General features: G+C 39.7%; 1 protein-coding gene and 1 long non-coding RNA gene across 6 annotated transcripts in view; one reads left to right on the plus strand and one right to left on the minus strand.

Annotated features, from left to right (window-relative positions):
• The window catches only part of LOC133480743 (uncharacterized), a 77316-nt gene extending 56805 nt beyond the window's left edge, over window positions 1-20511 (plus strand). Inside the window, exon 5 of the long non-coding RNA XR_009789360.1 lies at window positions 18504-20511. This is a non-coding gene — a long non-coding RNA (uncharacterized LOC133480743). The remainder of the gene's footprint in view (window positions 1-18503) is intronic.
• The window catches only part of negr1 (neuronal growth regulator 1), a 254875-nt gene that overhangs the window by 188904 nt on the left and 41011 nt on the right, over window positions 1-24960 (minus strand). The gene's annotated exons all lie outside the window — the stretch shown is intronic.

The following is a 24960-nucleotide window of genomic DNA, read 5'->3' on the forward strand; positions in this document are numbered from 1 at the left end:
TCAACGACATTCAAAAGCAGTGATTCTCAAAGTGTGGTACAGTGGAGCCCCGCATACTCGCAGTCCAGCACCCACGAATTAATCTATTTTCTGACTTTTTTCAATTTTTCTGTGCTCATTTTTTTTCTTTCTTATAAGATTTAAAAAGAAAAAATATATATACCTCTGTGAGAAAACCTCTACACATCTAAGAAGCGATGTGGTGCCCCTTTACGAGATACAATAATTGTATTATAAAGTTTAAACTTAAAATCACGCTAAACCTGCGTTGCTTCAGACTTATTCTTTTCTCCTAAATTAATTACGTTTTTATCCAAACCAATATACGCTACAGGACATTTCATTTGAATAAATGTAAGTATGTCATATGGTTTATTTTTGCATTGATATCTGTATTTGTAGGTAGTGGACCTATTTTATTATTTAATTTTTGGTACTCATGGCATGGATTGGGGGAGGGATATGTTTTAACGGGGAGTCAGAATCGTTATTCTCTCTCCGTGGGATTTTCTTTCACCCACGACTTTCGATTTGAGATAAACACGAGTGCACCACTAAAGAATGCTGTTACAATATGCTTAAATAATTCGGCAGATCATAAAAACAAATACGTAACAGCGAAAAATGAAACCATTCATTTTGGTACTTGGAGTTAAAAGTTTGAGAACCACTGAGCTAAAGGTTTAACTCCAAAGGTATGTTTTCCATTTTTCAAAGGCTTTAATTGTGTTGCCATCACAGAAGGATACTATTGATGGCAAAGTGATGAAGTGTGTTGATAATCATAAACGTAATACTAAATGATCATACCCCTCACTTAATATTTTGTTGCACAATCTTTGGACACAATTAAACAATTTCTGTAGCTCTCAACAATTGTTTTGGCTTACTCCTATTGAGCAAACCGCTACAAATGTCTAATGTTTGAAGTGTGCCTTCCCTAGACTGTATGTTTCAGTTCCTTCCATAGATGTTCAACATGATTTAAATCAGGGCCCAGAGAAGGCCACTTCAGTGTCATTTGGAGACCTGTGTGTTTTGGGTCATTGTTCTGTTGGAAGACCCATGACCTGTGAATGAGCCCAAGCATTCTGACACTGTGCAGCACATTTCTCACCAGAATTCCTCCATAGTCTTGAGATTTCCTTGTACTGTACTCACAACAGATTCAAAACACACTGCCCTGGATACTAGATGCAACATAGCATCCTCCTCCATGCTTTATAGTAAGTACAGTGCTCTTTGTCGCCTTCATTTTTGCATTAGGAAACAAACAAACATAAACCTTTCAGAACTGCTGTCATTTATTTGTACTGACAACTATTTTGTCATAACGGGAGACTTTAACATTCATGTTGACAATAACATGGAAAAAAAATCTAAAGAACTCTCTGCTATACTCGACACATTTGACCTCTAAACATATTAAGAGTCAAACCCACACTCATGGTCACATCTTAGACATGGTCATCTATAAGGATGTTGAAATTATATCAATTGATGTTAAGGATATGGCTATTTCTGACCATTTTTGTGTATTCTTTGAATTACAGATTCTTCCAAAAGTTCAGACAAACTGGGAATGCTGAGACAGTTGATGAAATTTTGGATAATTTCACCTGTAAAATCTCAAAAGTCATGAATGCTGTCCCTCCTATTAAAACTAAGACAATCTTGAGGTGACCTCGAACAATGTGGAGGAGCACAATGATGGTAAAGACCTCTAAATCAAAGTGAAGGAAAGCAGAACGTAAGTGGAGAAAAACTAAACTTCAAATTGATGATGACCTCTACAGATTAAGTCTTTGTAATTTTAACCAAGAGCGAGTCAGGGCTAGACAGCAACACTTTTTTTTAAATCATCAGTAAGAACTTCAACAATACTCACACTCTGTTTGCTGTGGTTGACAAGCTCACAAATTAGTTATTTTGTAACCATTCGAAGTGTTCAATCTCATCGAATGGCAATGACCTATGGGCTCCCTCATGGGTCAGTTCTCGGACCCCTCCTGTTCAGCCTGTATATGCTACCCTTGGGTCAAATTCTTCAGAACTTAAATTTTGACTATCATATCTATACAGATGACACAGTTATATCTAGCAGTGTCTCCAGATGACTACAGTTCAATTGAGGTGTTGTGTCACTGTCTAAAACAGATAAATATCTGGATGAGACAAAAATTTCTTCAATTATACCACAACAAAACTGAGATAATTGTTTTTGGCAATAAAGAAAAGAGAATTGCTGTTAGTAAATACCTGGAGTCACTCTCTTTAAAAACCAAAGACCAAGTCCGAAACCTTGGTGTTCTGATAGAATCCGACCTGACTTTCAGCAGTCATATCAAATCAATTACTAAAACTGCCTTCTACCATCTGAAGAACATATCCAGAGGGAAGGCTTGCATGTGTCAAATAGACGTGGAGAAGTTCATCCAAATACTTTTATCTCAAGTAGACTTGACTATTATAATGGTCTTCTGACTGGACTCCCTAAAAAGAGCATTAAACAGCTGCAGGTCATTCAGAATGCTGCAGCTCGGGTTCTGACCAGTCTTTACATTGGCTTCCAGTCAGCTTTAGAATAGATTTTAAAGCTCTGCTATTGGTCTATAAATCACTAAACGGTTTAGGTCCTGAATACATGAATGAAATGCTAATGGAATATAAACCCAGTAGGGCTCTGAGATCGACAGACTCAGGTCAAATAGTGGAGCACAGAGTCCATAGCAAACATGGAGAAGCAGCATTTCGCTATTATGCTGGACACAAATGGAATAAGTTGCCAACAGAAGTGACGTCAGCCCCAAGTGTGCATGTTTTTAAGTCGAGGTTAAAAGCACTTCTTTTTTCCCATGCTTTTTAGAGCATTTCCACTTTTAAATGATATGTCTTGCACTGTACGCTGTTTTAATTGTATTTTTATTGATTTTTTTTCTTTGTTTCAAATGTTTATAAGCTGTTTTTTCTTTGTTTTTAAATGCTTTTGATCATGCAAAGCACATTGAGTTACCTTGTGTACTTGTGTATGACATGCGCTGTATAAATAAATAGGCTTTGCACGATCAGGATTTTTGGGGCCGATCACCGATCAGCGAGTTTAAAAAAACGATAACCGATCACCGATCCGATCACAAGATGGAGCAATGACCTGTTCATTTACTGTATATACTTGTGTACTTAATTGCTCAAAAAAATTATATTTACAATAAATAATGTATCTTTGTCTATTTATGCCAGTGAGGCATAGTGACAGACAGAACAAATCAATGATCTTCTATTAGATGGCAGGAAGTACATACAGTAATTAATGTATCCACTTTTTGTTTGTTGGTGTGCAGTGAGATTTTTCAATTGTAAAATATGTTCCTTGGCTCCATAAAGGTTGGAAATCACTGCTCTAGTCAGATCGTGTATTCTAATCATTCAGGTCAAACCAACATTACAACATGACAGAAATAAAGGGTGCTAACTTACTGTAATTAAATTACTTTATTAGAATTAAATTACTTCACCCACACCGAAACTTTGGAGCATGATTCGACAGAACGGCGGCATGTTTACGTACAACAGTTAGTGCTACCAGCAGCTTGCTAGGCTACATAACGATTTGTTGCCTGCTTGCCAGCCATATCGTATTAAGAGTACGTGAACATACCTCAAGCAAGCCTTAAACAAACGTCCTCTCCTGTCCTGAGTACCGGTGACCACCAACACGCATTTTTCCCCATTTTGTCCTTATAATACAGTCGGCACGATCCACTCTTGTTGTCGTCGCCACAGTAACGAGTGTATCTGGTTGCATTTGAGTTAGTTAAATTAAGCCCAATGATCGTAAAAAATGGGATGCGGTGGTATACAAGATTTTATTGCAGTTGTCTGACATAGTGCAATCGTGAAACAGCAAATTTGTCTTGTAGTCTGATCCGGGCATTACGTGTTGTCTGTCTCAGACGTGTTGTCTGTCCACACCGCCGATGTGTTTTTGTTTTTTTTAATAACTTTATTGGCCATCAGATATTGACAGTACTATGTCAAAAGACACGCGACAAGGCTAAAAATAGACTAGCTTTTGGATTCAAATATACTGTGCACGATGGCGACGCGGAGTCAATGTCTTTTGCGGATCCGATCAATGACGTCATTGATCGGATCGGCGAATTATAACGTTAAAGCCGATCAGCATAAAATGCTAATTACTGCCCGATACCGATCAGGCCGATAAAATCGGTATAAAGTCTATAAATAAAATTGCTTTGCTTTTCTTTGCTTACTGTTGCTCAATAAATGGTTGATAATATTAGTTTCCTGCCAACAACTAATTCACTAATCCCTCTCTTGTACCAAAACATGCAAAAAGCCTATTATTCACATTCACACTGCACAGTGCGCTCGCACTACCAGGGACAGCGTCCTTTTGTCTCTCCCTCTCTCTCACATTCAACATTAAGCTTCATATAACAAGTATGCCAAGGTGCCCATTGCAGGCAAATTACACACAAGAATGACATAGAATAGTTGTAGTGTAGTGTGAGTGTAAGATGCCAGGAATAAATATGCTTCTTATCCCACTACGGTCCTTCTCCAAGAGGAGTTGTGTTACGCCCCATTACGTACTGTCAGGTATTGTTGCATTCACCCCATTTTATTAGGGCCAACTAGGTTTCTCATCAGCACCATAACTGCTGCGGCAGATGTTTTGGCAATTCAAAGATCTCACCATGCACGGTCTGTCCGATTTGCCCATCCTGTCCCCTTGCATTTTGTCACTACCATTCTGTTTTGTCCATGGTGTGCTGAAACAGGTCTGCCATGGCAAAATACAGTAGAGTAAACTCAGCTTTACTTAAAAATCATCCAGTAGAAACAAACCAGGAATCACAGAGAATGTAACAATTTTAACAGTGTTTGCTAGTCTTTATATGAACACACTGTAAGTAAAGACACCAGGTGCAAGTGCCACTTCCGATTCCCATGTGAAATCTGAATCTTTATTACTTCCAGGTTACTTAAAGACAATTGTGACGCAAACCATCTTTCAAGTGTATATTTTACATAAATTATCATGACAAAAGCATGGATTTACAAGTATGGCTGGAGCACATTTCACCCAAACAGAATCTCTACTTCACATTTTTCTGCATCTTGATTGACTTGTCCTTGATGTTCATTCACCGTCTGCTTATCAGTATTAAGCGTCTTTGCACTATCCCTCCAGAAATGATTACTGTTATCTCCCCCTTTGTAATCCCTTACCAAAGTGTCCTACTGATGCTTGTATTTATATACCTCATGACAAATGCATGTCAAAAAAGGCAAGGACTGAAACCCAGGTTCCAGGTATAGTTTACTGTAACCACTGCAATTTCGATCTTTAATGTACGCTTGAACCTTGCCAATTTTTCAGATTAGTGGTTGTAATTAAGACAGTTGCCTGTTTGTAATTAATGAAGCTGCCACCAAGCTTTTTGCAAACTTGTTAACCTGAAATCAGTATGAATTCAACGAAACCTCCCAAGCTGAACACTCAAAAAGTGGTACAATTTGGAGTTTAACCTACATTTTCTGGAAAAATATACCTCAAAAAGTCCTGTGTTAAGTCAGCAGTACTCATGAGACGTAACCTCAGTGAACTTCTAAAGGGTTACTGTCTTAAACGTTTTTAATAGTGGCTTTATGTTTTTGTGGTGTTTTTTTCGTTTTTGTTTTTTGTGTAAACACAAAACTGGAATAATGTCAAAGAAGAAAAGTTTAATTATATCCACAGGACCACAAATGTAACTAATAGCTGCATAGGAAATTGGCTACTCAGTATAATATCAATACAATTAATTGAATATAAATCACATGCAAAACTTTATTTTAAAACAGCTGAAGCCATGTTGAGCATATAATTACGTAAACAGTACATACCATCAAAAAATAACACAAAGCTCAAGATATGTCCTTCTGCTGTCTTCCAACAAACACACGCTGTATAAATGAATTCCATCTATACCTATAAAATACCACCAGGTGATATACTGTAGCTCTGATCCCTCTCCATGATGTGTCTGTCAGGTATTTGACCTTATTTTGCTGTATTTTGTTTTATTTTACTGTGGTTAAAGCCCGTGATGTGAAAATAAAAATGTATTATAAATTTGACATACCACAGAGAAGAGTGTTCTTAACAAGCCTGCCAAATTCAAATGAATAAAAAAACATCAAGTATTTAAAATGAGGCTGCACATTCGAAAAATAGATATAACCTCTCAGTTCTGAGATGATGTGGGCGTGTCCGCTGAATGCACTGGAAACACGCCCCGCTTGGGTTTCGCCTGTCACTCAAAGATGTTTGAAGTACAGTATTGTCCTCAAATGTCTGTAGTGTGAGCCACAAGCTGGCGTGTGTTGCTGTTTATTAAACAGTTAACTTTCCCTAAAATGTCTCTGTTATATGGAGCCACACACGACACACAATGAATTGGACAACTCCACTGCCGGTCCGCGAGCTAGCGGGCTAGCGAACGTAATAAACAGTTAACTTTCCCTGAAGTGTCTCTGTTGTGTGGACCCAGGTGAGCCAGCTAGCGGGCTCACGGACTGGCAGTCGTGCCGTCCAATCCCTCCATGCGCCATGCATAGGTCCACACAACAGAAACACTGTAGCCCAAAATAACGGAAAAATACATACGAAAATATAATATAAGACAGCAGGGAAGATGCATTTTTCGGGTTGTAGGCATAGCTTGTTTGCTAATTGCATGTTGTAGTGGTAGAAGTGGGCCTTTTAATAAAAACTAAGTAACTTGCAATTGCAACGGATAGTCACTGATGGAATGACGGCGCTCAGTACTTAGGCCCCTATCTCACTGGCGGAGATCAGTTGGGTGATCCGTGATAACCAATTCATCAGGAGGTCGCTGATTTAGGCCTGTATATATATATATATATATATATATATATATACATATATATATATATATATTCCTTGAATAAATATATAATGTAGATTATGTGTTTGTGTGTGCTCTGTGCTCAGCCGGTGGAGCGCAGACACCAGGACAGTCCTCGAATGAGGAAAACGTTTTAACCTCCATAAAATCCAAAATATTGGGGCGATATTTTTAGAGGTTGAAGTGGCAAAGGTAGAGATGTCCATATGAATATTGGCGACGATTTGTCGCAGTTTTGTGACATAAGCGACCATGAACTTTTTCTATATACGAGGAAACATAGTGAAGTCCATAAAATCCAAAATATGGTGGCAATCTCTGATATTTTCAGGTGTTGAGGTGGACATAAGTAGCGACATTCACAAATTTTGGTGACTATTACTCGGAGTTTATTGACACTAAGCAACCGTAATTTCTCATGTATAATGCGCATTTTTTTCCACAAATTTGTCAAAAGTCAATAGTGTGCATTATACATAGGTATAGGGGAAAATGGAAAAAACTTGTACATTTTATAAATGTATACTGCCATCTAGAGGTTATGAAAAAGCTGTACATTTTCATTCCAAAATGTCACCGCCACCTAGAGGTTATGAGAAAGGTGTACTTTCATTCTATTATGCCACCGCCACCTAGTGGTTATGAAAAAAAATGTAGCCTACACTTTCATTCCAATATGACAGTGGGTACGTATGACTGCATATATGTACAGTTGTGCTCATAAATCTGCATATATGTACAGTTGTGCTCAAAGGTTTACATACCCTGGCAGAGTTTGTGAAATATTGTTTTATTTTAAACATGACTGATGACTGAACAACAACCATCATTAATTTCTTGGTTATGTTTTTTTAATGATAATGCTTTCCTGAAATGCTTGACTGTTTAATATGAATCCCATTAAAATAAAATGAAATGTGTATCGCCTGGCCCTTCATCTTTTCTTTAAAGAATTGTACCCATCTTCCAAATTCTGCCTGGGTAATAAAATATATGAGCACAACTGTGTGTTTTCTAATTTACTAAATAAAAGTAGGGCTGTGAATTTCAAAATAAGAGCAAATAAATAAAAGAGAAAGCATTACGTTTTCAAATAAAGTGTTTAACTTCAGAATAATTATTTGAAAAAAAATAAAATACAGATAATACTTTATGTTTTGATCATATGGGTAGAACCAAAGTCATGCATTATAAAAATGCATTATACACAGATAGAAGGCTTTTCCAGAATTTGAGGTCAACTTTCAGGGTGCGTATTATACATGGGTGTGCATTATACACGAGAAATTATGGTACTTTAAAGTTTTTCTCTATGGTGAGCAATATCGAAGAGTCGCCTAAAGGTCTCCAATGTTCAATTTCACCACAACTCCTCGGTAACCCTGCTAGTCTCAAGGAGGAGTCACAGAGACATCACGGAGACGTCTCTGCGACCAGGAGACTCGAGTCTCTTTCAGGTCATCAACTAGTCTTCAGGCCTGTGAGATAGGGGTCTTGCCACAGCCATGTTGACATAAACATTTCAGTATGACAAATAGATTTCAGTTTCACATTTGTATTTCTTTGATGGATTAAGGTCAAAATGAACTATCAACAGTTTTTGTCGTAAAATTTGATTTCTATATTAATTTTAGATTAGGGACTAAGGAACATCTATTCACTTCAAGAAACATCTGCAGAGGTCTGCAAGGACATAGACAATAGCTGATTCAATGCTGTTTTTCTCACAAATTTGTTGTGACGTTTCATAAATCAACAGCATATATATTGATTGCAGCCAAGTAGCAGAAGCTAAGGAAAACACACCATTTTGTGCTTCAAGACACGATCACTAATCAGTTCCACGCAATATACATAATTCTTCATCATCAATTAATGAAATAGTATGATCATCCCTAGTTTTGACAAATTATATACTGTGTGACAAAAGGGGGGAAAACAACAGACTGCAGATAGAGAGACATTACCTCTTCCCATTAAACACTTACGCCCCATACAACAAAATAAAGTAGTTATGCCTTTCTGGATTTTGTTAATAAATATGAACATACATTATCAGTATGAACCCAGTCGAGAGAGTCCGGCATATGAGGACACTGGCAGTTTATTACAACCAGCTGTACCAAACTGTTTAAACCAGGGCTATCCCGATTCACACTTTTTTGCACCCGAGTCTGAGTCACTTGATTTTGAATATCTGCCAATACGGAATCCCAATCAGATACCCCAATGCATTTAGAAGAAAAAAAGAGTGCATCCAAATTGTCTCAACTGTCTTAATTTTTCTTATTCGAATAAAGATATCACAACATGATACCTTTGTACATGGCTATGGAATCTGAAAAAGCTTTGGTACAAACCAGGTACATTAAACAAATTAAATATTGTTGTTGCATATAAAAGAACAAATTACAATTAAATATCCCATCTTAAACTAATTTAGGAAACAAAATATCAGTAATTCTTAGTGCAGTAAAAAAAAGAATTATTATTTTTTTTCTTAAATGGTCAATGAATCAACTTCACACAGTGCAACATTGTCAAAGTAAAACTAGACCGCTTCAAACAATGAAGACACACATTGTTGTAAGTCATTTGGGTAATGTAGTGTGTCTTACTGTGTGTCGCCGAGAAGCAATCGGGAAGCGCCTATGGATAGTACGGGACATGATGAGCATGCCTGCTAATAGATAGACACATTTGCTATAGCTCCGTTTTCTTTTTTCAGTCAACTCATCCTGTAATGCTAGGTAACGTGGTCTAATTTTTTGGTGGGTTTGTATAAAAACAAATGGGTGGTGTACAACCAGTCTTAGTAAGTTTGTGTGTGTGTGTGTGTGTGTATGCACAGTCAAAACTTCAACAACATATCTGCAATTTACTGCACGATGTTTTCTAAAGTTATATCCACGTTTGGGCAGACAGTGCCAGAGAAATACTGCAATATATGAAAGCTGTTGTTTTTGCTCGTCTAAAAAATAAACAAGAGTGAGGAGAGCCTGCTGTAACAAAGCGAGAGATTGCGTTGATTTCCAAAGACGAAAAACATGGCGGCGCCCCTTGCACAGTCTTGAAAAAAACAGCTCCTACAAGATTAAAAGTATTTTTCAACGGTGGATGGTCGCTTCGTTCTTTCCTTTTTTCCTTCGCCAGCTTTGCTAGCAGCGGTAACTTACAGAGAGCCACTTGCTATCCGCGCAGCTACGTCAACACCAGCTCGTCTCGCCATGGAGGATCCGAGTCAACGCGAGTTGCCGTTGAAGAGGAAAAAAGCTGATTCTTCCACCTCAACTGAGGATTTGCTTGATTCGACAGCGATACAGATGAGCGTCCTCTTTTCAATCGACAAGAAATTGTCAATTGCACTTGATTTGCTTCGCCAGGAGATCACCGAACTCAGAAAGAGCTTGGAATTCACGCAACAACAAGTGAACGAGCAAAAATTAGATAATACTGTGCTTCGATCAAACATGATGTCAACGTCAGCAGAACTACAAACTCTTAGACTGGAATATAAACTCATGAAAGAAACTACGTTGGACATTCAATCCAGAAGCATGCGCGACATCCTCATTTTCTCAGGCATTCCAGACAATGCTCCGGAAGACCGCAAGGTGCAGATTAAAAAGTTTATGATGTCCGCACTCAAGATACAGCAACATACAGTCGACAAGATTATTTTTCACCGTGTCCACCATTTGGGAGGCCCTCGTCCAGGAAACCGACCATCATTGCAAAGTTTGAACACTTTCAGCAAAAAGTGTTTGTAAAATCCAAAGGTCGGGAGCTTAAACGGACTTCGCTTGGAATGATCGACCAATTCCCCAAGGAGATTAATGAGAGGCGTAGAGTTTTGTACCCGTTGATGAAGGAGTTCCGCGACAATGGCAAACGAGCGTGGATAGTTGTTGACAAGCTATATGTCGACGGCCAACTGTTTCGTGATGCCAACGTCACGCCCTGGCTCTTCTAGATAAGTACTACTTTTGATCTGTTGCCATTATAAATGGTCAAAAATGTATTGTATTTTGTTTCATTCTTTCCACATTTAGATAAACAAAAATCGAATCACTCATACCACCAGCATGAATTCTCACTCTTATCGCTCTGCTTTCCTACTCTGCTTGCTTCCACACACACTAAACGCACACGTCGCTCAAAACTCTTTTTGCGCACCACAAACCACCACCACACACCATATTATCCCCTTGTCACTGTTTGTTTCCTATGTTCAGTTTGCTCGTTACCCTTCTATGTACCCTGGCTTTGCAGTACTCAAATATAGCATCTCGATCACCCTCTATAAATAACATTCGTCAACACAATACCAAAAAATGTCCCGAAAACTGTCAAAAAAACCAACAACAAAGAATGCATAGTACCAAATATATTTAAAATTATGATACACACATTATATGTGACACTTAACATTCGTGTCTTGGAATGTCAATGGCATTCAATCACAGGCAAAGAGAACTAAGGTTATGGATTATACCACTAAACTTAAAACAGGCCTCCTCCTATTACAAGAAACGCACCTTACTAAGTCAGAAGAAAAATGCCTCATTGACTCTCATTTCACTCAGGTTATCTCGGTCTTTTACAACTGTAGACAAAGAGGAGTCTCAATAGTAGTCCATAAAAGACTACTTTTTACAATAAATAGTACAGTAGTAGATCCAAAAGGCCGTTATATAATTATACAGGCTACAATATTTAACAAGCTTTATACAATTGTCAATGTATACACTCCAAATATAGATGATCCAGCCTTTTTTCACATGCTCTTTTCACACTTGTTAAACTTGTCAGCCACTTCTATAATAATTATTATGGGAGGTGATTTTAACCTACACGGTGGGCGACTGGTTAGAGCGTCAGCCTCACAGTTCTGAGGACCGGGGTTCAATCCCCGGCCCTGCCTGTGTGGAGTTTGCATGTTCTCCCCGTGCCTGCGTGGGTTTTCTCCGGGCACTCCGGTTTCCTCCCACATCCCAAAAACATGCATGGTAGGTTAATTGACAACTCTAAATTGTCCGTAGGTGTGAATGTGAGTGCGAATGGTTGTTTGTATGTGCCCTGTGATTGGCTGGCAACCAGTTCAGGGTGTACCCCGCCTCCTGCCCGATGATAGCTGGGATAGGCTCCAGCACGCCCGCGACCCTAGTGAGGAGAAGCGGCTCAGAAAATGGATGGATGGATGGATGGATTTTAACTTTACGCTAAATCCCCTAATAGATTGCTCAAATCTCAAAAATAGTAATCATCAGCGACCACGCACCGATTTCTCTCAATCTAAAATTTTAATCAAATTTGGGACCCCCACCAACATGGCGCTTCAACACGTCCCTATTGAAGGACCCAGATTTTGATTCTTTCGTGAGGAAGGAATGGGATGAGTTTCTGAAATTCAACGACTCCCCAACCATATCCCCATCTCTGTTGTGGGAAACCGGTAAAGCTGTTTGAGAGGTCGAATCATATCATATTCTTCGTATAAGAAAAAACAAGAACAAAAATTGGAAAGTGGAATTGAGGAAAAAATTAAACACTCACAGAAGAATATGCAATTAATCCGATAGATACGCTTAGAAACCAACTTCAAAAGGCAAAACATCAGTTAGACGTTATCTTATCAAAAATAACAGATTTTCGACAACAACAGTTAAGATACACTAACTTTGAGTACAAAAAGGAAAAGGAAGGCAAGAACAGTTAAGATACACTAACTTTGAGTACAAAAAGGAAAAATTCCTTAGGAACCAACTTCAGCACAAAAAAGAAAAATCATTAATTACACCCATTCAAGATTCAAACGGCAACTGTACACAGTCACCGTTAGAAATAAATGAATTTTTTTACAATTTTTATAGCAGCTTATACGTATCTTCGAACAACCCAGATCAAAAAGAAATTGAAACTTTTATTAAGGATCTAAACATCCCTCAATTAAATACACAAATTAAAGACAGCCTTGATGTTCCTTTAACCATCACAGAATTACGTAAAGCATTAAAAAAAATATGCAACCGAGACGGGCGCCTGGTCCGGACGGAATCCCTGTTGAATTCATTAAACATTTTTGGCCAATACTAGCGCCTCTATTTTTCAGAACAGTCAATGAGTTAAAGGATAAAAGTAGAATTATTAGCCATATGAACACAGCTTCAATTAAGTTATTACTAAAGCCAGGTAAAGACCCCACTCTCCCGGCGAATGATCGGTCCTTATCACTGATTAATGTAGATATCAAGATTATCTCGAAAGCCCTCGCAGCGAGACTTGAAAAGGTACTTCCGTCGATAATCCACTATGACCAGACAGGCTTCATTAAAGGTAGAAGTTCCACAAATAATGTCAAACGTCTGTTGAATTTAATAAGCATGTCACAGCATAAAATCTAAATGCAATCATCATGTCACTTGACGCAGAGAAAGCTTTCGATAAAGTTAACTGGGCGTTCCTGTTTGCAGTACTTCGCAAATTTAGCTTTGGAGATTCATTTATACATTGGATAGCCACATTATACAACTCGCCGAAAGCGACAGTCACCACAAATATGATCACTTCACAAAGTTTTACATTACAAAGAGGAACCAGACAAGGATGTCCACGCTCACCAATGCTATTTGCAATATTTATAGAACTTCTTGCTGCCGCTATTCGTCAGAATGCTAATATTAAAAGGTATCTGCTCACTAGTGACAGAACATAAAATCAATCTATATGCTGATGATATTCTTCTTTACTTACAGGAACCCAAGTATTATCTTCAGGCAGTCTTCAATCTCATTAAAACATTTTCACAAATATCAGACTACTCTATTAACTGGAAAAAAAATCAACAATACTCCCAATAAGCTCATGGACTCCTGCAGATCAAATCCCAGAGTACCCTATGCCTACAGGAAACATTAAGTACTTAGTTATCAATATTTCGTCAAAACTCACAGAGCTAACCAATCTAAATTACACACCACTTCTGGAAAAATTCTCAGCTGATTTAAGACGCTGGAATAATTTGCCTATATCATTACTGGGAAGAATAGCTACAATAAAAATGAAAACCTTACCTCAAATAAATTATTTATTTTCAATGATTCCATTTAAACCCACATTTAAATTGTTTCAAACCTTAGATTCTGCTGTAATACATTTTTATTCAAAACATAAGAAAAATAGAATCAGTCTATCCACTTCAGAAAAGAAAACAGGAGGGAGGCCTAAATGCTCCCAACTTTAAACACTATTATTTAGCTAACCAATTACAATACCTCATCAAATGGATGCACCACAGTGAGGCGTGATTATTGGCTAGAATTGGAACAAACAGACTGCAACAACACCAAAGTACCAAAACTCCCATTTATTTCTACTAGTCTTAAACGCCATAAATGTTTCAAGAATCCAATAATCGCATCCACCTGAATGGCTTGGTGGCAAAGTTTAGAATCGACAGGATCTCAATTAGCTCAAAAGTTTAGAAATTAATTTCATGTATTAAATCAATGCACTTACCAATCACCGAATGGGAAGATGACCTCTCCATGTCTGTTGACCGTAGCTACTGGATACAGATTTGTAACAATACGTTTAGAATGACAAAAAACACAAATCTACAGCTTATACAATATAAAGTGCTTCATAGAACACACTTTATTCAGTAAAATGGGCTTCTCTCCATCTAATATATGCATGCAATGCGCCAAAAATACCCCAGACACCTATTTTCATGCAAAATGGGAATGTACACCAATTCAATGATTAAACACAAAAGATAATCAGTCTGCTTTCAAGGACTACAGAAATTAGAAAATATTTACTGATAAAACCCTGAAATCAGATGATTTGGAAACTTTTAAGTTATGCAATGACTCCAAACAATTACTTGATTATCAAAATAGTTGCCAATTGATTTGATGATTGATTAGTTATCAATTAATTGATTAAGTATAACACCTCTACATTAGATACAGTATAAAACTTAGCTTGCTGTTCCATTTGGCAATATCTTTGTACCTCAGGATTACTTTGTCAGTTTATGACCTTTAAACATTTAGAACAATTTTCTTGAATTTAATTGTACTTATTTAATAAATAAAACCGATCTTTTTTTCTTTGGTACTGATCAACTGAAAACTGCATGATTGGCTCCTATTTCCGATCACGTGATCGTAATGGGACAACTAACTTCAACTGCAACTTCACCATTAACGTAAGGTTTGGGAACTCTAATAGGTTTTCTCAAGTAATACTTGGTTTACATTATGTTTGTGGTGGCCAAAGCAGCCGTTTGTCCCTGATACGTGCGCTGAGGGATTTCTGGCATATTTTTCACCATATTCAAGACTTCATCAGTTTTTTCACAGTCTATCATGGGATCCGTGGGAGGAATGGACTGTTGAGTCCCAAAGACTCAAAGGCACTGGCCCACTGTCTACCGATGCCCATACGTTCCCTTCCGGCTCACGTTCTGATGGGGTCCCTCACATTTATCATTTTCTGATCAAGGTCTGACACGTCTTTCAGATTCTGTCAAGGCTTTCTCCTGAAAAAACATTGACTACAGGCAGCTTTGGAGCATGTGGTCACGGCAGACTCAAATGAAGCTTCGCTGCGAGGCCCAGCTTTATATTCCGTGCCGGCATCAAACCATGGTAAAACACACAATGTCATATCGCACCAGGCCGATAAACCGTCACATACCGGGATTAAGCGCGACAAAATGGCTATTATACACTTTAGCTTGCCATGAGAACTGTAACAAAACATGGCAAAATGGGAAAAAACTCACACCAAACGCAGCAGAATGTGACAAAACTTGACAGGACCGTGATATGCCGGTAACATACATTCCACATCCCACTATGGACCGCCTCCATGTTTTATTATGGCCAATTATGTACTGTCATATTTTATTGCATTTACCCTATTTTACCCTTGACGCAGATATGAATGTAAGTGACATCCCATTCTTAATCTATAGGGTTTAATATGACATTGGTCTACCCTCTGCAGTTACAACAGTTTAAATTCTTCTGAGAAGCTTTTCCACAAAGTTGAGCAGTGTGTTTATGGGGATTTATGACCATTTTCCCAGAAGCGCATTTGTGTGGTTACATACTGATGTTGAATGAGAAGGCTTGGCTCTCAGTCTCCGCTCTAATTCAACCAAAAATGTTCGATAGGTTTGAGGTCAGGATTGTGCAGGCCAGGTCAGTCAAGTTCATCTACATCAAACTCTCTCACATCCATGTATTTATGAACCTTGACTTGTGCATTGATACAGTCATGTTGGAACAGAAATGGGCCATCTCCAAATTGTTCCCACAAAGTTGGCAATGTCCAAAATTCTAGCACCTGAGCTCCAGTGAACTCTCTGAAAGCTTCAGCATACCAACAGATTTTGGACATTTGGCAATATAGTGTGTGTGTGTGTTTGTGTATGTCGTTCTTTTTTGGAACATGTTGCTGCCATAAAATTCTAAGTTAATTATTATTTTCTACAAACAATAAAGTTTATCAGTTTGAACATTAAATATCTTGTCTTTGTAGTGTATTCAATTATATATAGGTTGAACATGATTTGCAAATCATTGTATTCTGTTTTTATTTATGTTTAACACAACGTCCCAACTTCATTGGAATTGGGGTTGTATATATATGTATATATATATATACATATATATACATACAATATATAGATTGTATATATATGATTTATGATTATGTGTGTTGCATGTTCATAAAATTATCCAACTATATCTAGTATGTGTGTGATAGATACAGTCATTAAAGAAAAATATTACACCACCCTTGTTTCTTGAATTTTCGGTTAATTTTAAAGCCTGGTACCACTAAATGCATTTTACCTGAAGAACATATTGTAAGCTTAATTGTATTATTAAGTATGATTTTGGTTATGATCAAGACAACCAGTGAAAATTGCTGGAGCTTGGTATCAGCTCATATTAAACTCATATTATTGTTGTCATCGTTATACACTATATGTCCAAAAAAATATTCCTCTACTTTCACCAGACATTGAAAAAGAAGAAGAAACTAACAATGGGTTTCATATTTTTTTCCTTAACTATATTAGTTATTTATATTATCTATACATTATTTACTCGTATGTAATACTGTATTAGCTTTTAGTGTGCAGTATTCTTGTGTTTGACTGCATTTGATTTCTCCGATTGTAAACAATAGATATGCACACACTCAATGGTCCATCACTACTACAGATTCAATGGCAATAAGGAGTCTGACATTGGCTGAAAAAATGTTAAGTGAATAAACCTGAATGGATCTCACAAAAGCAGTAATTGAAAAATATGAGTATTAAGACTTGGCCTTTATTAGAAGTGTGAACAGTAGACAATTCTTCCACATAATTATGTGAAAGTACTGTCCATAATTGCGATTGGCTGCCAACCAATTCAGGGTGTACCCCGCCTCCTGCCCGATGACAGCTGGGATAGGCTCCAGCACGCCAGCGACCCTAATGAGGAGAAGCGGCTCAGAAAATGGATGGATGGATGGATACTGTCCATAATACATCAACATCAAAAGTTAAAGCAAGACCTAAGCACGATTCATTTAATCAACAATAGAGAACAAGGGCATGACCAGAAATTTAACTGATGCTATATTAGAGAGATGAGCTTTCTTTTAATCTATCTCACTATTTCAAACATAAAATTTTCCCTCATAAATAACTGAATAAAGCTCCTTGAGAAACATATCATTGCTGCCCAATGACAACTGTGTATGCCACGTTTTTAGAGTCATTAAAAAAATAATAATAATAATAATAAATAAAAAAATTAAAATCACAAAAAAAATTTTTGGGAAAGATTGTTATTCGACATATTTAGCACCACAAACATAGATCTGGTTTCACAGCCATTGTCACATTGTACAATACATGCATTTTCTCTTCTGGAGTTAGTTTTTTTGGATAAAAATTGATTGCTGTCCCTCATATTTATCACATTTATCCAGCTTTCGTCCCTGATAGTCAGTGAACATCAAACAACCAGCTCAAGACAATACAATGAAAAATGCTGAATAAATATGACAAATCTACAAATGTTTGTTGCCATGATAATGATTGCAGTTTTAGCAAGAATAATTGACTTCACCTGTTTGTTTATTATGATTATTATGATTATTATTAAACATTCTGTAACTTCCACACTACATCTACAAATGGATGGTTCGAGGCAACCACAATGTAAACTACCAGCCATTGTTAATGCTGTATCAACAGTCATCCGAGTCCAATAACAGGGTCAGCTAAAATTAAGCTTTTAACTTTAAATAACTGCGATTCTTTGAAGGAAAAACATTTTCAGCATTCAAGAAACATGACGCACCTTCCTCGGCCAAGCACCTGTCACCAATCAGCCCTCGTTACCACCTGCATAAAAGCCTGCCAGATCCCGGTAACTCTCGCCAGAGTAGTGAAGCTTCTAAGCGGTACAACGGCTCCCCAGTATCCACATAAGCGACACAATTCCTCGTCTCCTTTCTGACCTCCGTGTCTCTCCTTCTCCTCAGTGTTCACTGCATGTTCCTCGCCAAGTGAATTCCTAACGCCACGCCGCCAAGCCAGCCGCCTGCCCTCGTCATCACCTGCCACGCATTCCCTGGCTCCACAACCCGCCAGCGCACCTCAAGGACCATCTACAGTTCCACTTTTCAATAAACTGTTCATCACAACCTTTCAGCCTCTGCCTGCTCTTGGGTCCAGTCTCCATCCGTTCGTGATAGAATACTCTGGCCAGCCATGGACCTAGCAGCCCCGGAGACGCTAAAACATGCACTCACCTTCCAAGGCGCCCACATAGGATGAAATCATGGAATCCATACACTCCCTCACTCAACAAGTCTCCCTACTGTCTTCAAAAATGCAATCCGACCTTCCTCCTGTGAGTACTCCTCCGAGCCACCCCGGCTCCTGTACAAAGAACCTCATGTCCCCCTGCCGAGCCCAACTCCGGGGACTTAGGTGCATGTAGTCAGTTCCTTATTAATTGCTCCCTACTTTTCAATCTTCAACCGTACAGTTATCCCACCGAACAATCCAAGGTCGCATTTGTCACTAACCTCCTCCGCGGCAAAGGAGCCAAATGGTCCACCGCGTTATGGCAGAACTCCTCCCTGGTATTCCAGTCATTCGATTTGTTTTCCGCTCAACTTAAAAAGGTATTCAATCACTCGTATTCAATCAGTGAAGTCACCCGTCGCCTCCTTACGGTCACTCAGGGCGCTAGTTCCGTGGCTGCATACTCCATCGAATTTAGGATACTTGCAGGTGAATGCGGGTGGGATGACGCTGCGCTGAGGGGAATTTTTCTTAACGGTCTCTCGGAGCAACTTAAAGATGAGCTCGCTGCCCGGGAAGAGCCCTCCTCTCTCGAGGATCGCATCACACTCACCATCCGCCTTGATAACAGACTGCGAGAGAGAGCACGAGAGAGGGGGTCCGAGCACGTAAGATCACTCCCACCGTGAGCACCGCGCCGTTAGCATCTCATCCGCCTTCTGCACCTCCGACTGCCCCTTCGTCACCCCCCACTGCACCTGATGCACCGATGCACACTGGTAACACCCAAATAGATCCCCAGGAACGTCAGCGACGTGTCATCCAGCGGCTGTGCATTTATTGCGGTCAATAAGGTAATTTCATTGCAACTTGCCCCCTGCGACCAAAAATACCAGGCTCGCCACATTCCGAGAGCGCCGTGATGAGCCAAACCACTATTTCCTCTAGCTCTCCCTCCCGTATGACCGTCCCTGCTTGCATTCTGGGTTCCGCTCACAACACATAATGGCTCTTATTGATTCCGGTGCAGAGGATAACTTTATTCATGAAGGATTAGCACATCAGCTCCAACTCAACTCTCCAACCACCCACGTCTCCCAGGAAAGTCACAGCCATGTATGTTTCCATACATGTGCATCCTGGGACTCACATAGTTTCAAGTGTAAAATGATCTATGCTTTTCAACAAACAGTATACTGTCTAAACAGTCTTCAGTGCAACGTCCTGCGAGGGACAACATATATATAATACACTGGACATCAGTGCCATTTTAGGCTTTTATTTGGAAGTTGGCACCGGGGCACGTTGCCAGTGTAACGTATATTGGCGTTTGGAGAAAAAAGGAATTTATTTAAGAAATAAATTTGTCGAACCAGCGACGCCTGCGTTGCTTCCTGTTTAGCGTGATTTGACGCTTAACGTTATAAATCAACCTATTTTGTCTCGTAAAGGGCACCTGTTTTTATATGAATAAAATTTGGGAAAAGCGACGAGAAACCTTTTACCAGTCTCATAATCTAAAGGTTGCTACATTTTATGAAATAGTCTGAGATGACAGAGGTTTCCTTATTGAACTCAAAACACACAAAACACATCAAAGAGTGTAAGTTGATAGAATATTTAATGAAATCTAAAAGGGATCTATAGGAAAACACACAGAGAGGTCTAACTATAGAAAGAAAATAACACTAAGGGTAAACAAAAAGGGAAGACAGGGTGTTGCTGGACTAAAAATGAGCGTGAATAGGTTGACACTGTGTCGGGCGAGTACAAAGCTGGAACTTTGTATGAAGCTAGTGTTTTCCCCAAAATTATAAGGCACTAATTTTGCACATTCTGGCAATGATTGTTGTGGTACTCACAACCGTAGGTTCGTTGGTCTTTGGGGATTGTCTTTTCTCCGTGCATCTCAGGAGGAAAACGAAGGAGGTTTGGTTGAAGAAGAAAAAGGATGCAGAAAAATAAAACAAAAACAGCCGGGAGAAGAAAAAGGGAAGTTGTTCATCACGCTTCATTGGGAGAAAATGGCCGTCTCTCTTCCTGCCTGTTTTCGGGGTCCGCTAGCAAGTTCAGAGAGCTCACGTTTAGCTGGGCGCGTATCTGGCACCTCAGCACTAACTTTTCTGGATTCTTAGCAGCGGTGATACACGGAAGCTAGTAAGCAGAGTCTCCATCCCCAAGGATCACGTTTGCCGAGCTGCATTTGAACAAAGGGAAGGGGAGGGGCGGCGGCACGGCTTGGTCATGCCAAGGTCAGCCAGAGCAAGACAGAGGGACCCAGGCACAAGAGAGAGAAAAACCCAAGAAAGATAGAAGAGGCGGGAGCCAAAGATTAAATACACAGGGTGTGTGTCAAAGGGACGTAGAGACTGGAGCAAGACCACACCCATCAGCTCGAATCTAGTCGACAATTTTGACCAATAAAATGGGTTTAAAAATCATATATTAATCTAAAACACTCCCAACTTTGTACTCTTACTCACAGATCAAGCATGATTGTTTAAACTTTAGTCTTGGCAAATCAACTGCTTATGGTTCAATGCAACACTTCATGCTGTTTGGCTTCAAATAAAGAAACAGTTCTCAAAATCTTGCAGCTGCACCTGTAAAGTTGACACACTGACACAGACATCAAGGCAAATATTTGGAATATTTCTGCAGAGTTTGTGATATATCAAAACAGACATTTTATCTTCAGTTAAAAAAAACCCTGAAATGAAGTCCACATTGCAGTGAGCATCTCTCAAACACCAGTGGGTGGAAAATGTCCCAGCAATTGTTCCTATTGGGCGTTCGGCAGCGCCTCGCGTGCATGTTTTAACATTAAGCAAATAGTTCATTGCTGTATTTCCGTTCCGTTGTCAATGTTCTTAGCTTGGTCTTCATGGAGAGAGGATCCCCCAACCTTTTGGTCGCTATCTTCTAAAGAAGAAAAGGAGTCTTTTGAAGATGGGAATCCAGATTTGACGGGAAGTTGCTAATTAGGTTAAGGTCCAGCGGCATCTTTTAGTAGCCCTCTCGCACAGCAGGGCTGCAGGGAGGAATGCAGTTTATAAAATTGTTTGTGGGTGGGGGAAGGTTTTGGCAACTGGGTCAGAATCAGTACACCGGCATGCTTGCTGGGCAAACAACTCTGCTGCACTCTTAACATATGGCTTCTTTTTTCTTGCCTTGAATCAAAACATGTCCAGAGAATGGATGTTTATCCATTTGTGAGGCACCAGCTCCATATTTTGCTGTACATGCTTCTCAAGGCATGACTGACACTCATAATGCCACTGAGAGTGATTGAGAGGCTCACATTGCAAGGAGTTCTGAGCGCCACTCGTTCTTCTTTAGGCAGCTTAATCAGAATCAGAATCATTATTTTGGCAAGTATGTCCAAAAAAACACACAAGGAATTTGTCTCCGGTAGTTGGAGCCGCTCTAGACCGACAACAGACAGTCAATTGACAGATAATACTTTTGTAACATAAAGACATTGAGAAAAACAGTCACTGAGCAATAAAAGGTTGCTAGTAATCTGGTAATGCCGGTACAATTTTATTTTATTTTATTTTGACAATTGTGCAAAAAGATGCAGAGTCCTCTAGCAATTAGATTAGTTTGAATGACTAATATAGCAATAGTCCGGTGCAATGACCATTGTGCAAAGGGGGCCGAGACTTCAAGGAGTGTATGCAGTTTAAAGTGACTAGTAGTGTGATAATCTGGGACAATGTCAATTGTGCAAATGTTGCAGATACTCCTAAATCAGTGTGCAAGTGGTGCAGATGCTCCTCTGCCATGAGTGGCTAGTATTGGTCAACAACAGATATGCAAATAGTGCAGCGTGGCAAGACTACTTCAGTGAGTGCACAGGTAATGTATAATTGGTCCAACAGAAATGTGACAACAAACTCAAGACAAAAAAATTGGCAGCATGTTGGAATGGAATTGTAAATTTGCATTTTAAGAAGTTGATGGTAAGAGGTACCGACAATCTTTTCAGCAGTTTTGATTGTCCGTTGCAGTCGGAGTTTGTCCTTTTTTGTAGCAGCACCAAAGCAGACTGTGATGGAATAACACAGGACAATTCGATGACCGCTGTGTAGCACTGCCTCAACAGCTCCTGTGGCAGGCCATGCTTCCTCAGAAGCCGCAGGAAGTACATCCTCTGCTGGGCCTTTTTGAGGATGGAGTTGATGTTGATCGCCCACTTCAGGTCCTGAGAGACTGTAATTCTCAGGAACTTGAAGGTCTCGGCAATTGACACAAGGCAGCTGGACAGCGTGAGGGGCAGCTGTGGCGAAGGATGCCTCCTAAAGTCCACAATCATCTCTACAGTCTTGAGCGTGTTCAGCTCCAGGTTGTGTCGGCCGCACCACAGCTCCAGCCGCTCCACTTCCTGTCGATATGCAGACTCGTCACAGTCTTTGATGAGTTCGATGACTGTGGTGTCATCTGCAAACTTCAGGAGTGCGACAGCCAGGTGCGTTGAGGTGCAGTCGTTCGTGTAGAGAGAGAAGTGTAGCGGAGAGAGGACACAACCTTGGGGTGCCCTGGTGCTGAGTGTGGATGAGGTGGCCTCCCCCAGCCTCACCTGCTGTGTCCTGCCCGTCAGAAAGCTGTAAATCCACTGGCAGATGGCAGGCGAGACGCTGAGCTGGAGAACCTTGGAAGAAAGGAGTTCAGGGATGATGATGTTGAATGCAGATCTGAAGTCCACAAACAGGATCCTCGCGTAGGTCCCCGCGGTGTTGAGATGTTCTTGGATGACGTGCATTCCCATGTTCACTGTATCATCCGCAGACCAGAGATTGCAGGATTCTTGGGGGCTAGGATGATGGTGGAGCATTTGAAACAGGATGGTACTTCGCACAGTTACAGAGATCTATTGAAGATCTGTGTGAAGCCTGGAGCAAGTTGGTCCGCGCAGACTTTGAGTCAGGATGGGGACACAAGGTCTGGGCCTCCCGCTTTGTTAATCTTTTGTTGTTTGAAGATGCGTCTCACATCCTGTTTGTGGATAGTCAACGCAGAAGTCAGAGGTGTGATTGTGGTCGGTGGTGCAGCTGTATGGGTGTGGGGTGTGAAAGTATCCTTTTCAAATCTGCAGTAGAAGCTATTTAAGTCGTCGGCTAGTCTACTATTGTTCTCAGCTTGGGGGGGATCGTCGCTTGTAATTTGTTAGCGATTGCAATGCATGCCACACTGATTTAGAGTCGTTACCGCTAAACTGTTTTTCCAACTTTGCTGCATAGTTTCTCTTTGCAATGTTAATTTCTTTAGTCAGCTGGTTTGTAGTGCGCTTATACAGGGCCATGTCCCCGCTTCGATACGTGCCCTCCTTAGCTTGGCGAAGTTGCTTAAGTTTGGCAGTGACCCACGGCTTGTTGTTATTGAATGTGCGAAATGACCTTGTTGGTACACACATATCTTCACAGAAACTGATAAAGGATGTGACAGTGTCCGTATATTCATCCAGGCTGCCAAATGTATTTTCAAAGACACTCCCATCTGTCCAGTCTAAACAGCTTTGAAGTTATATCTTTGCTTCATTGGTCCAATTTTTAACGGTTTTCACTGTAGGCTTCACACATTTAAGTTCTTGCCTGTATGTTGGTATTAAGTGAATTAAGCATTGATCAGATTAGCCCAGGGCCAAAGTCTTTACTGGTCTTTGTCAGAAGATGAAGCTCGTCCATTTTGTTGGGTAGAGAGCGTAGATTCGCGCGGTGTATCGACGGAAACGCCAATCTGTATCCTCTCTTGCGGAGCTTCACTTGGATGCCGGCTCACTTCCCTCCGTGGCGTCTCCTTCGCCCAAAGACAGAAGTCGCTGCTCCGGTGAGTAACCCGTGGAAAAAAATGAGCGGATTTGCAAATGTTGGGTAGACTCCTTGATGTTTAGCAAGTCTCCACTTGTGTAAGTCGCGTAAGGTCTATGAATATTGAGCATTTACTGTTTTGTTTTGTTTTTATTATTCATAATTTATTATTTTAAGAGCTCTGGGATGCAGCAACTTTTTATCTGATTCATCGAAAAAAATACTTGACCAATTAATCATTTATTAAAATAAAACATAGCCCTAGTTCTCTTTTGTCCAAGTGTTTTATTAAAAATAGATCTATCCACCCAAAAAATAGATCTATCCACCCAAAGCACATCTGTAGATTCTTAAGTGCATCCCAAATCAACAGGTGGCA

The sequence above is a fragment of the Phyllopteryx taeniolatus genome, chromosome 7 (assembly GCF_024500385.1).
Source record: "Phyllopteryx taeniolatus isolate TA_2022b chromosome 7, UOR_Ptae_1.2, whole genome shotgun sequence".
Lineage (NCBI taxonomy): Eukaryota > Metazoa > Chordata > Actinopteri > Syngnathiformes > Syngnathidae > Phyllopteryx > Phyllopteryx taeniolatus.